The 17,569-nt window shown below is 44.3% G+C and overlaps 1 protein-coding gene across 2 annotated transcripts in view; it reads right to left on the bottom strand.

Annotated features, from left to right (window-relative positions):
* The window catches only part of LOC135206035 (putative exonuclease GOR), a 36,099-nt gene extending 19,781 nt beyond the window's left edge, over window positions 1–16,318 (bottom strand). The window contains exon 1 of one of the 2 annotated variants that reach the window (XM_064237210.1): window positions 16,226–16,318. The gene's annotated coding sequence lies outside the window, so the exon portion shown is untranslated. Of the gene's footprint in view, window positions 1–16,085 lie in introns of both variants that reach the window. The other variant, XM_064237211.1, reaches the window with a different exon arrangement.
* Between the last annotated feature and the right edge of the window lie 1,251 nt (window positions 16,319–17,569).

Raw genomic sequence — 17,569 nt, 5'->3', positions numbered from 1 at the left:
ATACTATGACGCCGCCGCCTGGTTTTCCCACTCTTGCTCCAGCCCCTGACTTCTGGTGTCCCAAGATCTCTCCCCTGGACCTGCCTCCAGTACAGAGGATGCCGCTGGTTCCTGCCCCGCCTCCTGTTCCTGAGATTGCTGCCGCTCCAGTTCCAGTACCAATTCCTGCCGCTGTTGTTCCTGCCCGTGGTGTTGCTGCCCCAACCCCAGGTCCATCCAGACAGGTGCAGTAGGGCCCTGTTGCTTCGGCAACTGCCCCGGCTCCGTCCTGGATGGAAGACCTGACGGTGGTCCTGAGGAAGCTGACGAAGAAGAAGAGGAGGAAGGTGTTGTCGTCTTCATCGTCTTCTACGGCCCCACAGCCGAAGAAGAAGAAGGTAACCTCCTTCCCCCCCCAACAAGGCTCGCTCTGAGACTTCTAAGGGTTCGTCCCACTCCGGTGGGAAGGTTGGGACTTCCGCTGGTCCTCCTGTTCCTTTGGGAAAGGGGCCCATCTCTCCTTCCGCAAGGAAGAAGACGACTGGGACCGGAGAAGGGCTGGCTAGCACCGGTACCTTCTAGCCTGGTGCCAGAGGTTCTGCCTCGGCGCCAGGTACCGTCTTGCCCTCTTGTTAGCGAGAGGTACCGAGTGTACGGTCACCTGCGGGTGATCGTGCAGCCAAGACCCAGGCAACCAAGTCCGCCCGGCGCCAGGATCCAGGCACGGAGCGGAAGACTGGCGGGAGTCGCCCAGGTGACTCCCACCAGGCCAGCGATCGCTCAGGGTTGACGCGACTGTCCCAGACCGCGGCCTAGACCAGCCAAGCAACGTGACGTGCCGTGAGGACAGGCCTTGCTCCCACCGCGACAGTGGACTCTGCCAGTCCCCTGACTGCCGCTCCTACCGGGACAGGACGGAGAGGGGGACCAGCAGCAGCTCTTCTGATGCTCTAGACCGTTGCCGCTGTTCCCGCTCTCCCTGGGAGAGCCGCTCGATCGCCACCACGGGTTGGCGAGCGACTGCAGCCCGCCCAGCACACCGGTTTTGCCGGTGGGCGAGGGGGGAGCGTCAGGTCTACCTCTCCTTTCCCTTCAACTTCCTTGGGCTACACCAGGAAGAGTGAGGTGATCAGGAGTGGTCGCAAGGGGCACGCTCCTCGCGATCCCGCCACGACGCCCTACAAGCCTGTCACGGTCCTGGGACCTACCAGATTGTACGCGCAAGTGGCAGGAGACCATGAGTGGTCTGTTGTGGTTCCTCCTGTGGAAGGAGGAGGGTCTCGGGAGGCGTTCTCGCTGGATGGGCTTGACGGTCCGTCTCCACAGGACACAGTCACTCCCGAGGTCCAGAGGTTGTTCGCCAAGGTTATTGCACCGATTCATCAACACAACGACCTCAGGGAAGGAGTGCCGCTCCCACCTTCCAAGCCTACATCGGGTTTGAAGTTATTCTGGGGACCCAAAAAGGAACCCAGGGCGACTGTGGGTCTGCCGGGATCAGCCTTGGCCGACAGTGTGCTGAGCCAGGTGGATGCTCTCGTCTCCGGACAAGAGGGTTCGCTTCGGTCTGGCAGGTCGTCCAAGCTCCTTCCCCCACCTCTACCGCGACAGAGGCGCTTTTACGTGCCATCAGAGGACCCTCTGCCGCCCAAACAGTTTAACCTGGAGCTAGCTAGGCTAACTCCGGGGGTGTCTCTGCAGCAGCTCCTGTCGGAGAACCTCTGGTTCTCGCAGCAAGAGGCACTTGCCTTGAAATCTACCGCTATGGCAGCATTCCAAGCAGTCTCCTGGATAGACCTCTGGTCCCTCAGTGTCTAAAGCCGCGGCCTCCTCGGGAAACATAACTCCTGAAGGAGACCTGGCTTTCGTGAGACTGTGCCAGTCTGGAGGTAGGGCCATCTCCTACCTGGGCCACCAGACGGCTAACCTGTGGGCCAACCTGGTTCCGAGGCGTAGGGACGCTGACCTCACTCGAGTGACCAGGGTGGCTGGACGAGCGGCGGCCTTGGGTCTTCACAATGGACCAGTGCGGAGTTCCTCCCCTCTCTTCCCCAGAGATGGTGGACGCTGCGGTGGAACAACGCCGCATTGATGAAAGTGACCTTTTAATTCACCAGGCAGTCTTGAAGGTGGCTGGGCAACCTCGAACAACTGCGGCTAAGCCCAAGAGTTTAGCTAGCGCGCACTTCTTCTGCGGCTAAGACGATCGCTTCGTCGAAGCCGAGAGGAAAGACTACCTTCGACTTCGACAGTAAGGAGCGACCGTAACCAGCCTTCCTTCTCTCAAGAGGAACCCGGAAGAAGTCGAAGAGAGGAGGGAAATGCTAGGGAACAGCATTCCCCCTCACCTGCTGCTGAAGTGAGGGGGGTGCCTAGCGAGCCACTGGGCAACATGGCAGCGCTACGGAGCGGAGACCTGGATAGTGAAAGTCCTTCGGGAGGGATATTTACTACCCTTCGAGTCTCTGCCACCCCCCCCCTCCAACCCGGTCCATCATCAGACGTACGTTCCTGGTTAGGCCAAGGACGTGGTGCTTCGGCAGGAAGTAGAAGCCATGCTGAGCAAACGAGCTGTGGAGATCGTATGGGATCAGTTGCTGGGCTTCTTCAGTCTACTTTTACCTGGTGGAGAAGTCCTCGGGGGGGCTGGCGCCCGGTGATAATCTCTCTCCCTTAAACAGATTCGTTCGCCAGACTCGGTTCATGATGGAAACAGCATGGTCAGTGCTCTATTCCAACAGGGAGAATGACTTCATGCTTTGTGGATCTGAAGGATGCGTATTTCCAGATACCCATCCATCAATCCTACAGGAAGTACCTCCACTTCATCCTTGACCAGTTCAGGGCACTTTGTTTCGGTCTCTCAACCGCCCCACAGGTGTTCACGCGAGTGTTCACGCTGGTGTCGGCTTGGGCCCACTCGGTAGGGATACTTCTTCTGAGGTACCTCGACGATTGGTTAGTCCTGGGAGCTTAAGTCCTGGTGAGCTCCTGCTCACAGTTGCTACAGGACAGAGATCGACTCCTCAAATTCTGCCGCGATCTGGAGATCGAAGTGAATTACAAGAAGTCAGATCTCGAGAACAAGCAGAGGATGAAGTACCTGGGCATACTGATCGATACGGTAGCATGGCAAGTCTTACCCGCAGATTTGCAGATCAGCAGGCTCAGGGAGGCAGCTGGATGGTTCCTGTCCCTACAGCAGCAGCCAGCTCAGCAGTGGCAGGTCGTGATCGGTCACCTGTCCGTCTCTCGAGAAGCTAGACCCTCATGGGCGTCTTCACCTACGGTCTCTTCAATGGAAACTAAAGGTGTGTTGGTCACAGGCAAGAAACCTACATTCTTCCCAGTGTCTCTCACGAAGGACGTGAGGCAGGACCTAGCCTGGTGGCAGGACGACGGGAACCTCGTAAGAGGAGTGCCTTCGCAGTCCTCCCCCTGGAGATGTTGCTGTTTTCAGACGCATCGACTGAGGGATGGGGCGCACACCTGGAGGAGTGTTGGCTGCGGGTGTGTGGAACTATCATGACAAGCACCTTCACATCAACGTCCTGGAGCTCAAGGCAGCGTTTCTTGCTCTCCAAGTTTCAAGATAGTCTGGTGGGACACTCAGTGGTGTTGATGAGCGACAACACCACGGTAGTGGCGTATGTCAACAAACATGGGGGCCTAGTGTCCCTCCCGTTGCATCAGTTGACGTTACAGGTGCACGAGTGGGCAGTGGCACACTCGGTAGAGCTGTCAGCCCACTACATTCCAGGCAAGAGGAATGTGGTGGCGGACAAGCTCAGCCGTCGAGATCAGGTGATAGGAACAGAGTGGTCCCTTCACCCAGACGTGGCGGAAAGGCTCTTCAACCTGTGGGGGGAGTCCAGTCGTGGATCTGTTCGCCACCCAGCACAGCAGAGAACTCCAGGTTTTCTACTCGGTTGTGCCGGACCAATGGGCAGCTGCAGAGGACACTCTTCAACACCCGTGGGACAACCTCTTCGTGTGCGCCTTTCCCCCGTTCTGTCTGATTCGCAAGGTGATCATCAGGGCGCTGGTCACCCCGAATCTTCGGATGATTCTGGTGGCACCCAAACCTGGACCTGCTGGCTCTGCTCGCCGAAGCACCGAGAGAGATAACCCCCCCTTGGCACAACCTCTTGTCTCAGCCACACGTAGAACGGTACCACTGGTCGGTTCGGTCCCTCTGTCTTCATGGCTGGATATTATCCACATCTCTTGCGAGCGAGAGGCTTTTCTCGCAGAGCAGCAACAGAGATGGCTGGGTACCTCAGACAGTCCTCTGCAGCTGTATACCAGGGAAAGTGGTCCGTCTTCTGTGGTTGGTGTCGTGGACGGGGGGTCTCCTCTCAGAGCCACTATTCAGCAGGTAGTGGATTTCCTAGCTTTCCTTCGCCGAGAGGCTCCTCTCCGTCTCCGCAGTTCAAGGATACAGAGCCGCCCTGGCCCTAGTCCTTAAACTGCGAGGAGTGGATATCTCCTCCTTCGAGATCTCCCTCCTTATGAAGAGCTTCGAAAGGTCTTGCCCACCCAGGGAACTCAGGTCCCCAGGGTGGGATGTGACTCTCGTCCTTAGGAGTTTGACTCCCGACCCTTGAGCCACTCAGTCGTCAGACAGGGATCTGACCCTCAAGACCCTCTTCCTGCTGGCCCTGGCATCGGCGAAGAGAGTAGGGGAACTTCATGGTCTTTCCTTCGACATTAAGCATTCCAGGGGATGAGGATCCGTGACGCTCTATTTCGTCCCGAACTTCGTAGCGAAGACTGAATCCTTCGGTCCCTGACGACCGGTTTGAGTCTTTCACGATCCCCTCCCTGAAGGACTTCACTGATAATGATGCAGACGAGATGCTGCTTTGTCCTGTGAGGGCGCTACGGCGCTATCTGAAGAGAACTCGACACCTCAGGCCTCAGTGTTGAGGCCTCTTCGTTAGCACCAGAGGGGGTTACCAAGAAAGGTTTCCAAGAACACTTTCTTTCTGGCTGCGCGAGGTGATCAGGAGGGCATACAACACGGATGGTAGTGACGAAACGCGTACCCTTCGTCCGAGAGCTCACGAAGTCAGAGGTATTGGTCCAACCCTTGGGGAACTTCTCCATGGCGCAGGTTCTGAAGGCAGGGGTTTGGGCCAACCAAGCCACCTTTACTTCATTCTACCTTCGGGATACTAGCCACAGGTCCTTGGACACCTTTTCCTTGGGACCCGTGGTGGCTGCTCAAGTTGTGTAGCTTACCTAGCACACGAGCGGACAGAACAGCATCACATCCTTGTGTGACCGCATGAAAGGACGAGTGAAAGAGTGTGACTGGCTTCTCTTACTCCTTTCTTCCTCCTCTACCTGTGGGCAGAGGGCCGCAGTCATCACTACACTGAACAGGAAGCAGATGCAGGTAAGCTACACGACTGAGCTCCATCCTATCCCTTTCAGTAGGGGTTGGAGTGTTTATCCACCACTCCCCAACAAGGGGGGGAAGTGGAAACCAACAAGAGACAAACCCATGACTTCATATTGGCTCTTGAAGTAGGAGCTAGTTCTTGCGTTTATGCTATTTATAAGAGGTACCCTGGCCTCCCTCTTATAAATTTTGTCCAGAGCTCTGGCCACTGATCCTGCGGTGCACACTTCGATCAGCTGGACAGAGGCTAGGATTCCTCCCTTTGCTCTTACGAACAGGGAGGGAACCGAGGTTGGACGAACACCAGTCTGTTCATAAGACTCGGATTCACCCACCAATAACTGAGTCTTCCTATTGTTAAAGGACTGACAGTTTGTATACGTATCAAAACAAATATCAATTTGTCGAAAATTGTATTTTTCCTAACTATACAAACCTGAGGTCCTTTACACATAGTCCCACCTCATGCCACCCCTCACTCTGCATTTCCTGGGCCTAAAGCAAAGTGCCTCCTCTCCTCGCAGTCGAGCTGACCGCCACCTGCCGGACAAGTAGTTAACTACCAAACCCCCTTATTCAAAGCTTACGACCGGTTCAGCTGCCACTAAGTTACCTTCCTATAGTTAAAGGACCTCAGGTTTGTATAGTTAGGAAAAATACAATCTTCGACATTGTTATTTTGCGCTATTCAATTGTTTATCAGTGTTGTCAATTGGTATGCGTTTACCCTCCACACTGGGTATAAGACTTACACAAAACCAAGAAATAAGTGAAATCAGCATATCTATTTTTAGTATATATACATATTACAGCATTTTATCATTACTGCATTACTATGACAACTAGAATTTATGGAAACAGTTTGTAAATGCATCAGCGTATGTGAGACGCTACACTAGATTGGCAACGATGAGTAATTTTTCCTCGCGTCGTCTGCTCGTAAGTATACATCCCAAATATTTGTAATTTTTCAGGGTTAATTTAGTTGCAAGAAAGGGATAATAGACATGAATTAAATAAACATTTTGAAGTTAAACTAAATAATGAGTAAAGTAAACAATTAAGGGAATAAAGCTTTGCACCTCATAAACAGTGGAGTAGTCTGCTGCTCGTAACTCTGTTTGCGTTGTGAGTGCTTAGGAACCAGGAACAGCAATGTGGTTCAAGTGCAATTTGGAGTGAATTAACTCCAAAATGTGTATAATAACAATCAAATAAGCACTGGAGTTTCAGTTGCGATGGTAGTAAGGATAAACCACCGATTACAAGGTAAAAATGAATTCAGCTCAAACCAGGACCCCAGGAATAAAAAGTTTCATACTTTCACTAATATAGGCAACAAAATGTTTTATTGTGCCGATTACAACTGTAATCTTGAGTAAAATCAATAAACGTTACACATATACGCTAACATTGTTCAAATGAGTGCTGGGAAAGATGGTGGACTGTCTGTGGTTAGAACTGCCGGCCACGCGATTGCCGCCTATTGGATTTCAAAACTGCCTTGAAAACATATTTTACGAAGAGCTCACATGCTTATTTTAGTTTGTATGGGGCTTTCATATATCACATTATGTTAACGAAACTTCAATCTTTTGAATGGTATGCTTAAAGTTGTAATTGTATTCTTGTTTCACCAATTAAATATAGAGTGAATAAGGCCTGGCCAGCGCGATGACGATGGATCGTCTGCGGTTGTTTACCCTACTTCAAAATAAGAAAAAATCTAAATTTTCCTTAGGGTAAATAACCGCATGGACTGGCTCAACTCACCGACGGTCACGGCATGCCACCCTCCGAAAAAGTACTTATAAAGCGTCCTGACACCAGAGATGAGCATCAATCACGACTTCTTGTTGGTAATAGACTGAGCTAAAGACCTCTACTCTCCTTTCGAAGTATATTCTCCAAAGTTAGAAATTAAGGCCAAATTTAAAGCATTAAACAGAGGGTAGTGAAAAGGGTGGCCAACGCAGTGCAAATCTCACCAAAATGCTTTCGAAATTTTTACTTACGCTTAAATATCTTAGAAGATTGACGCCATCTCGATGTTTGTGGAGTCGCTTGTGTCAACAAACTTTCCATTTCTTGTACCCATAGATGCTGGGGCACTTCCATCACAACAATCGGAACACGGTCACTGGCCACAACGTTTTTAAGTAAACAACTGTTTAGGTAGAAGACGACAACGAAGCATGCACTACATAATTATTTAAATAAATAGTAAAACATCAATATTTTACATATTTATGATGATTAATTTGAAAATATTCATTATTGAAAAAGTAACTATTCTGACTCAAATTTAAGTAATAATTTTTTGGAATTAGAAAGTTCTTTCAAGTCCTGTATTATGACGTCACGACATCTTTACTTTCGTATCTATTGTAGATGAATTGCTATACGTACTAAACTTTTTTGCAGAACAGTTTACCAGTTATTCATGCAGATTGTTATCAGCTATTCATGTAATTGTCATAATCATAATGCGCAAATATCTATTAGTATTTACTTTTTGGTTATATGAAGATTTTTTACTGCCGGATTACCGCCGTAGTGTGACGCAATCGCTTTTGGTCCCAGGGCCTCTGTCTGTTTTCGCACCATAAGAAATTAATGGGGCCAAATTTGCAATAACCAGAAATTCGTTAAAAGAGGAAAGTTAGCATTGAGGGGCATATGTTTTGATTGAGAAAAATACAAATCTATACAATAGCTAGCTTGTAAAAAATACTTTATTACAAAAAACTTGATTGACAACAAAGCAGCATACCTACTAAGGGTTTCAGAGACAGTGCAAGCACGTTTTTTTGTAATATTTCTGTAACGAACACTTATCAGGACGAGATTTTGCTATATTGCATTACATCCAGTGCCGTAATTTATAAGGGTATCGTGAATCACTAATCGTAAGGAATAACGACACTTGTCCTTGTACCAAGAGACAAAAACTCCATTATCCAGAAATGGATACGAACACACGTAAAAAGCTCCACCTACCCTCCCCCACCCTACACCGACACCCCTGTCCTTCCTTCCTTTGCCTTCATTTCTCGCTCTCTTTCTGTTGCCAATTGGTGTGTTCACCCTCCGAACTGGGTATAAGACTTACACAAAATGTGGAAATTGGTGAAATTAGCCTATGTATTGAAAGTATATATATATACATAAATATGATTTTGCCATTCTTAGCATGCAAACATTAAAGGTTACATTTATTTCTGACAATTCTTTAAAAAAAATCAAAATACTAATACAGGCGGTCCCCGGGTTACGATGGTTCCGGCTTACGACGTTCCGAGGTTATGACGCTTTTTCTTAAATATTCATTGAAAAATTCACCCTGGGTTACGAAGCTTGTTCCGAGGTTACGACGCTGACGCTTCCGACGCTCCGAGTTAACGACGCTTTTAAAAAACGCATGCTATGATAAGAATCCTTTATAGTTTAGCACAGTATAGTAATAAAAATAAGTTTTTGGTTACATTACAACAAAAATTTTTAGGTTATGATGATTTTCGACACTTTATGTCGTATTTTTTAAATTTTTTTAGTGACGCCTCATATGCGGAACTAGTTTCCGAGTGAATGAATACACTAGCTTGGGATGCGCAGTTTAAAACAGTCCAAAAGCACAAATAATGAAAAAATCATTGCTTGTTTCCAGTAGTACATAATTAACAAAACTAAGTTTCTGGTTAGATTACAACGCAAATTCCAAGGTTGCAACGTTTTTTTATGCTTTTTAACGATACCTCATAAGCAGAACTAGTTTCTGAGCCGAGGCACATAAATTAATTTACGCCATTAAACTGTATGGTAAATTGACCGAACAACGACCTCGAACGGTCGAGGACGCTAAGCGTAACAATACAAAAGGACGCCACTTCAATCGCGTGCCTGCCTGCATTTCACTAGGTTGTGTCTTGCTACGTTCCTGATTTTTGTTGCATTTTTCGTGCCTTTACTATGGCTCCTAAACGGCAAAGTACTTCCTCCAATGATAGTTCATCCAAGAAGAGGAATGTCATCACCATGGAGGTAAAATATGACGTTGTCAAGCGTTCTGATAAGGGAGAAACGAACACCGAAATAGGTCGTGCTTTGGGCCTTAGCAGGACGACGGTGGTAGCCATAGTCAAGGATAGGGAACGTATTCTGAAGCACGTTAAGGATGCTGCACCAATGAAGTCTACGGTGATTAACGAGAAGCAACGTAGCCAGAGCATTGTTGAAATGGAGAAATTGCTGATGATCTGGCTGGAGGACCAGAACCAGCGACGTGTTCCGGTGAGCCTTGGTGTGATCCAGAAGGCTAGAGAGCTGCATGAGGCAGTAGTGAAAAAGTTTGGAGAAGGCAGTGCTGGGGGTGAATTTGCTGCGAGTAGAGGTTGGTTTAATCGTTTGAAGGCTCGTGCAAATTTGCATAATGTGAAGCTGCAAGGTGAAGCTGCTAGTGCTGATAGCGAAGCAGCAGAAAGTTTTCCAAGTGGTTTGGCTGAGATAATTAAGGATGGTGGTTAAACAGCTGACCAAGTTTTTAATGTAGATGAGACTGGATTATTTTGGAAAAGAATGCCAAACCGAACGTACCTTTCCAAAGAGGAGAAGTCAGCACCTGGCCATAAAGCTGGTATGGGGCGACTGACTTTGCTGTTTGGGGCCAATGCAAGTGGCGATTTGAAACTTAAGCCCTTGCTGGTGTATTTGGCTGAGAATCCCAGGGCTTTCAAGGGCATTTTCAAGAGTCAACTCCCTGTGATTTGGAAATCAAACAAGAAGGCTTGGGTTACCTTGATGGTCTTCGAAGATTGGTTCAATGACCATTTCGTGCCAGCAGTGGAACGGTATTTGACTTCGAAGGGTCTGCCTTTTAAGGCCCTTTTAGTTCTGGACAATGCCCCTGGTCACCCTTCAAATTTGAGCGACATGCACCCTAATGTGAAGGTGGTGTACCTCCCACCCAATACCACATCGCTGATACAGCCGATGGACCAGGGAGTAATTGCTAATTTCAAGGCTTACTACCTTAGAAGGACTATACATTTTGCTTTGAGGGCCATACAAGCTAACAAGGAGTTGACACTGAAGCAGTTCTGGAAGGGCTACAACATTGCTGATGCAGTGAAGAACATTGCAAGTGCTTGGGACGAGGTGAAGACGACCACTTTAAATGGGGCCTGGAAGAAACTGTGTCCACAGTTTGTGCACAGTTTTGAAGGCTTTGACCAGGCAGAAGACGTCGAGACTGTGACGAGGAAGATCGTAGGGCTAAGCAAGAGGCTGAAACTAGATCTTGAACCTGATGATGTAACAGAGCTGCTGGCATCCCATGGAGAAGAATTGTCAGCAGAGGACCTCCTTGAGCTGGAGCAACAAATGATTGAGGAGGCGGCGGCGGCACCAGAGCCAAAAGCCAGGTCGTTAACTGTGAAAGGCTTGTCAGAGGGTTTTACTTATCTGGAGAGAGCCTTGACTTCTTTTGAGGCAGAAGACCCTAACGTTGCCAGGTTTGACAAAATAAAGAGAGGAATATTGGATTTGGTGACTTTCTACGAGGAGACCCTGAAGGAGAAGCAGACGAAGAGAAGTGTGCAGTCCAGGCTTGACACTTTCTTTCACAAGTCTCCAGTACCACCACCTCCCACTCCTAGTCCTGGTAAGGAATTCTGAACTGTTTTACTAATTTGTGTGTTTACATACTGTATATAAAATGTGTTAATTTTTTAATGTAACATATACTAAATGTTAGAGTAAACTGTAACTTCATTAATTTTCATCATTAGTAATTTTATTGCAGAAGTGGTGACAGTTCCAGATCCCCCTGTACTACCTGTGACAGTTCCAGATCCCCCTGTACCTGGACCCTCTGTAGCAGCCCGTCCACCTGTATCAGGTAAGCAATTTCATTTTTCTCATTTTCATGTTGGAAATTGTTTACTACATTATGGCATACATACACTAGTACGTACATACTAGTACTACAATGTGTTTGATGTTGCATAACTTTATTTTTTTTGTATCATTCCAGACTCCTTTGATAGTGACGGTGACCCAGATGACCCTGAGCCCCTCCATGGTTTGGATGTCTCGCCCTATTCATCAGGTAAGGAATCCTTCACAAATTTGTATATAAAATGTTTTATAAATTGCTAATAGAAATTTTATTAAAAGTGTACATATGCTACAGTTACATCCACCTTATTTATGTACCCTATCATTCTTTCCAGATCTAGATGTACCCTCTTCAGAGCCCAAATCAGTTGATACGATTAGTATCACCTCTCCAACTCCTTCAGGTAAAAGAATTCTTCATTTTTTATATTGTATACATTGTACACTACATATGTCAAACAGTACTAACATGTGCAGTAGTTACAGTACATACATACTCTATCATTTATATTTTTTATCATTCCAGACTCCCATGCACCTGCCCATCCCACTCCATAGCCCAGCCACCCACTCTCATCTACCATATGCCCATCCCAGTTAGCAAGCCAACCACTAGAATTTGGTAAGGACACTTTTTTTTATGAATGTTTTATTATTACATATGTAATAACCATGTTATGTATGTAACATACATACATAATCATATGTACATTATCATTCCAGACTGACATGCACCTTGTGACTTACATAAATCAGACCTCTACATAGCCAACATCTCTTCATTTTGCTGGAGGTAAGGAATTCTCAGTTGTTTTTAATGTGTACATACAGTAAATTGTTAATTATGGAACAATAAATTTTGTACACTTAAGTGGTTACACTCTCTCCTTTAATAGTATTAATTCTTCATTCCAGGCTGCCCATCATCCTAACCTGTTATCTGTGATGAAGCACACTGAAGTTAGGTATGGAATGCATCCTTATCAATGCAGGCTTCCTACACATGAATCCTCTACACCTCCATCTCCATCTCCCACAACCTAGGTAACAGCTTTGAGACTCACTAAAAGTTGGTAAGTTATGTAAGGAATTTCTAAATTAAGTTTTATACTACATGTTATATCTGATATTAAACCACTGTATGGTGCATATTACTGTATGTAACTTACTATGCATAGAGGACTTACTGACAATTATTTTTTGTACATTCCAGAATCCCAGAACCCCCTGAATGATGTAGGCTATGGGGCCACATAAGACTTTGTCCAGGGTTACATAGCACGACAACTTTAAACTAAAAGTAAGGAATTAATTAACATACATTAACTCTTTTACTCTTGATATATCTAATTAACATATTGCATTCAGGACTTTGTGTAGTATATTTTGTACTAATTGTTTTACTTTTACCTTCCAGAACCAACATTTTCCAAAGAGAACTCCAGGTTGTACTACACATTACAAGTGTCACCAAAGGATTACAAGTAGAAGCACCATTTTTGGATGGAAAAAACCTTCAGGAAAGTATACGTATCAAATGTAACATGTAGTAGTGCACCAAAGGATGACAAGTAAGGTTTTTACATACAGTATGTACATACGTACATAACTTTTTTTATTAGGAATTTCTAAATAAGTTTGATTACATGTTATAAACCACTGTACGTATGGTATACTGTATGCAACTTACTATGCATACATGACTTAACTTAGATAATTTTTTGGTACATTCCAGAATCCCAGAACCCCCTGAATGATGTAGGCTATGGGGCCACATAAAACTTTAGTCCTTATATATACATAGCACGACAACTTTAAACTACTAAAAGTAAAAGTAAGGAATAATACATACATTAACTAAGTTTTATACATGTTATATCTGATATTAAACCACTGTATGGTGCTTATTACTGTATGTAACTTACTATGCATAGAGGAATTACTGACATAATTATTTTTTGTACATTCCAGAATCCCAGAACCCCCTGAATGATGTAGGCTATGGGGCCACATAAAACTTTGTCCAGGGTTACATAGCACGACAACTTTAAACTAAAAGTAAGGAATTAATTAACATACATTAACTAAGTTTTATACATGTTATATCTGATATTAAACTGTATGGTGCATATTACTATGTTAACTTACTATGCATAGAGGACTTACTGACAATTATTTTTTGTACATTCCAGAATCCCAGAACCACCTGAATGATGTAGGCTATGGGGCCACATAAAACTTTGTCCAGGGTTACATAGCACGACAACTTTAAACTAAAAGTAAGGAATTAATTAACATACATTAACTATTTTACGCTTGATATATCTCAAAGTAAGGAATTATAAACTAAAAGTAAGGAAATAATTAATATAAATTAACTCTTTTACTCTTGATATATCTATAATTTACATATTGCATTCAGGACTTTGTGTAGTATTTTGTACTAATTGTGTATACTTTTACCTTCCAGAACTACTACATTGGGATTTCATTTACTCCAGGATGTACTACACATTAGTGTCACCAAAGGATTACTTCAAGAATGTGCATTTATAGTGTCACCAAAGGATTTACTTAAAGAATGTGCATTTAGTATAGTGTCACCAAAGGATTTACTTCAAGAATGTGCATTTATAGTGTCACCAGAGGATTATAATAAAGCATATACCTTCAAGAACCATCCTTTGGCATTGAAATAACCCCATTACACAACTTGCACTGTTCACTTAAGGATTACAAGTAAGGTTTTTATAACTTTTAATTAGTTTAAGACATATTTCCAAGCATCGTTCTGGCTTACGACGATTTTCGGCTTACGACGCGTCTTAGAACGGAACCCCCGTCGTAACCCGGGGACTGCCTGTATAGACTTAAATCAATGAAAAGTGCTAGCAAAAAAAAATATATAATCCACTTATCCGTAGTCTGTTCTGCTATGGTTTTCGGGAGCCAGATGTACGACAAGGTTAGAAACACTGTATTGTATTTACTTTAGAAATATCTAATTTTTCGGGGTAATTTGGTTGCAAAAAAAGGGTAATAGACATGAATTAAATAAACATTTTGAAATAAAGTCAAACTAAATAATGAGTAAAGCAAACAATTAAGGGAATAAAACTTTGCAGCGTCATCGTCTGCTGCTCGTAATTGTGTTTGTGGAGTGAGCGCTTAGGAACCAGGAACAGCAACGTGGTTCAAGTGCAATGTGGAGTGACTTAAGACCAAAATGTGTATAATAACAATCAAATAAGCACTGTGTAGTTTCAGTTGTGATGGCAGTAAGGATAAAACCACCAATTACAAGGTAAAAATGAATTCAGTTCAAACCATGACCCCGGGAATAACAAGTTTCATACTTTCACTAATAGGTATAGGCAACAAAATGTTTTATTGTGCTGATTACTACAACTGCAACCGAGTAAGATCAATAAACTTTACATATATGCGCTAAAATTGTTCAAATAAGTGCTGGGAAGGCTGGGAAAGATAGTGTCCATCCGTGACTAGACCCGTCCAGCCACACGATCCCTGCAATATTGGATTTCTAAACTGCCTTGAAAACATTTTACGAAGAGCGTCACATGCTTATTTCAGTTCATATGGAGCTTTCCTGTATCACACTATGTTGACGAAACTTCAATCTTTTGAATGGTATGCTTAGAGTTGTAATTGTATTCTTGCTTCACCCATTAAATATAGTGAATAAGACCCGGCCAGCGTGATGATGGTGGATCGTCCGTGATTATTTACCCTATACCTATATTTCTTGAAAACTTTATAATCCTAAAATCACTCATTATGGTCTCCTCATCTGATAAAATATCGATGTTTCAACTTAATATTTTACGATTCATCTTTCCTTTGAGAACTTTAGGTCTACAAGGGATAAAGAGCCAAGCCAAGAGGATGTATCCCTGGAAGTGCTTGGCATAGCACAGGATGTGAGGTGCCCAAGTGCTCACTGCTCAGGTGCCCTTTCAGAACTGAGTAAGTACAGGTGGCTTTGTCAGTCATGCACTCGGGGAAAGTTTGTCGGAATTTTTATTTTAATAATAAAACGATTCTCTTATTTCATAGAATTGGGCTATGTAGGTAGTCAGTTTTTCCATTGTTAAGTACTACAAATTAGTCCAAAGTTTCTTTACTAAATAATATGTGATGTTCAAGGACAAATTAGCTAAGTCTCAAGTGTTTGACTTCGTAGAATTATGGTTACAGCGTCGGAACAAATTGTTCGAATGAGAGCTGCGAAGGACGTGGGCCCAAGGGGGTTACGAAAGGGACCGGAGGCGGTTGATGCCACATTGGATTTTAAAATTCCCTTGAAAACATTTTACGAAGACCTCTCATGATTTACTAGTAGTTCGTATGGAGATTTCATATATCACATTATGTTGACGAAACTTCAATCTTTTGAATGGTATGCTTAAAGATGTAAATAATATTCTCGTTTCACCAATTAGTAAATATCGAGTGAATAAGGCTGATCCACCCGAGTCCGATGGATCCAAGGTGGTGTTTCCCCCCTAATTGTCGACAATGACGTTACAGGCGTGACTATGGTCCTATACTACCTACTTCGAAAAACTTGGTAACTGCATTACAGCTACAACGAATCCCCCCACGTGGCCTAGCCTAGAAGACAAATCTCCTGAGCTACCTAACCTGGGTGAGGACACAGAAACTGTTTTAGTTCGTACATTATACCTACTATACAAAATCTAGAATTACATCGCGATTGTCCCGATGACCTCTGCAACACAAAATCCCCGAAATGACCCGTGAAGCATGGCTACCCGCTTACCTCAACATGCAGCTTGCACTCCTCTGGAGTTATTCTTTAGGAAAGGGGGCGCCAGTTTGTGTGTGTCAAACTGCTTAAAATGCTAACATATCACTTTAACTATGCTCCAGTATCATTAAATAATTGAGGAAAACCCTTACAACCACCAACAATCTTGGAGGACCACAAGTGGGAACCTGGTAAGCTTTCCTCAGGAACACTTGTGGAAGTTACTGACGATGACGAAGACCAAAGTAACCACTAACCGGACGGGAAAATTGTCCATGGATTATAGAGAAATGGGGGAGTTTTAGTCCTTGCATGCGCGCGAGTTTTTAAATTTTAAAGTAACTTTTTTTCCGGGGGGGGGGGGAGGGGGGGGGGGGGGTACTAATAAAAGTCCCATGCGCCCATTTCCTATAGAATTACCTAGGTTCGTAAATCCGTCTCTTGCATTGCATCAGAGGGAGTTCTCAATACACTTTTCTCTCCGGAAGCAACTATATTTCTAGAGCAAAATCGTATGGATGAAAATTTGAACACTAAAAAACATCAACTTGAATTACTAAGGAGAAAAGGGATAAGAACATAGGCTACACTTAACAAAACTTATTTACAGTTTCTATATTGTATCTGTATTAATGGATTTGAGGAACCTTATGTGGGCTATGCACTAAGCGATTAGTTGAGCCATATTTCTGATTTTCACTTAATATAGTACCCTGATTTTTGTGACCTATTGACCTTTCACAGTGACCTTGTTACTGACCCAATCAAATCAAAACAAAACCTATATATTATGAAACAGCTCATCAAGACCAATATAATTTGAGTGGAAAATTTGTCTTTTTATAAAGAAAAATAGTGAACTTAAGCCTTTGTATGTATTTTTCGTGTAATTTTCGACTTCGGTTACCCAAGATTCTCTCTTAAAGGAAGTAGTAGTCTGCTTCAAAATCCCAGTGAGTAACTGAGGGTACCTACATTCTATGTTCACGACCTCCGCCCCCAAAACCTCCCCCCACCCCTGTAACACAGAAATAAAGCTGAAGAAAGACTCAATGGTATGAATAACTACAAACGTAGTACGAACAACAGTTCCCGAAAAATAGTAACTATATCATTAGAAATAATAATAAAAAAGCAATTAACGTACCAGAGCCAGAAGCAAGGAAAATGAATGATATATTAAAAAGTCTTCAAAGGTGGCGAATCTGAGAGTGAGAGAGGAGAGAGAGAGAGAGAGAGAGAGAGAGAGAGAGAGAGAGGACAATCGGAAACTACTATGGTTTTCAGAGACAATGCAAGCACGTTTTTGGCAATATTCCTGTAACGAACACTCGTATCAGAACGAGATTTTGCTATAATGTATTACACCCAGTGCTAATTTATAAGGGTATCGTGAATCACTAATTGTAAAGAATAGCGACACTTGCCCCTGTACCAAGAGGCAAAAACTCCATTAGCCAGAAATGGATACGAACACAATAGTAAAAAGCTCTGCC

The sequence above is a fragment of the Macrobrachium nipponense genome, chromosome 29 (genome assembly GCF_015104395.2).
Source record: "Macrobrachium nipponense isolate FS-2020 chromosome 29, ASM1510439v2, whole genome shotgun sequence".
NCBI lineage: Eukaryota > Metazoa > Arthropoda > Malacostraca > Decapoda > Palaemonidae > Macrobrachium > Macrobrachium nipponense.
The sequence above is the reverse complement of the archived record's forward strand: the minus strand, read 5'-3'. Positions and strand labels throughout refer to the sequence as shown.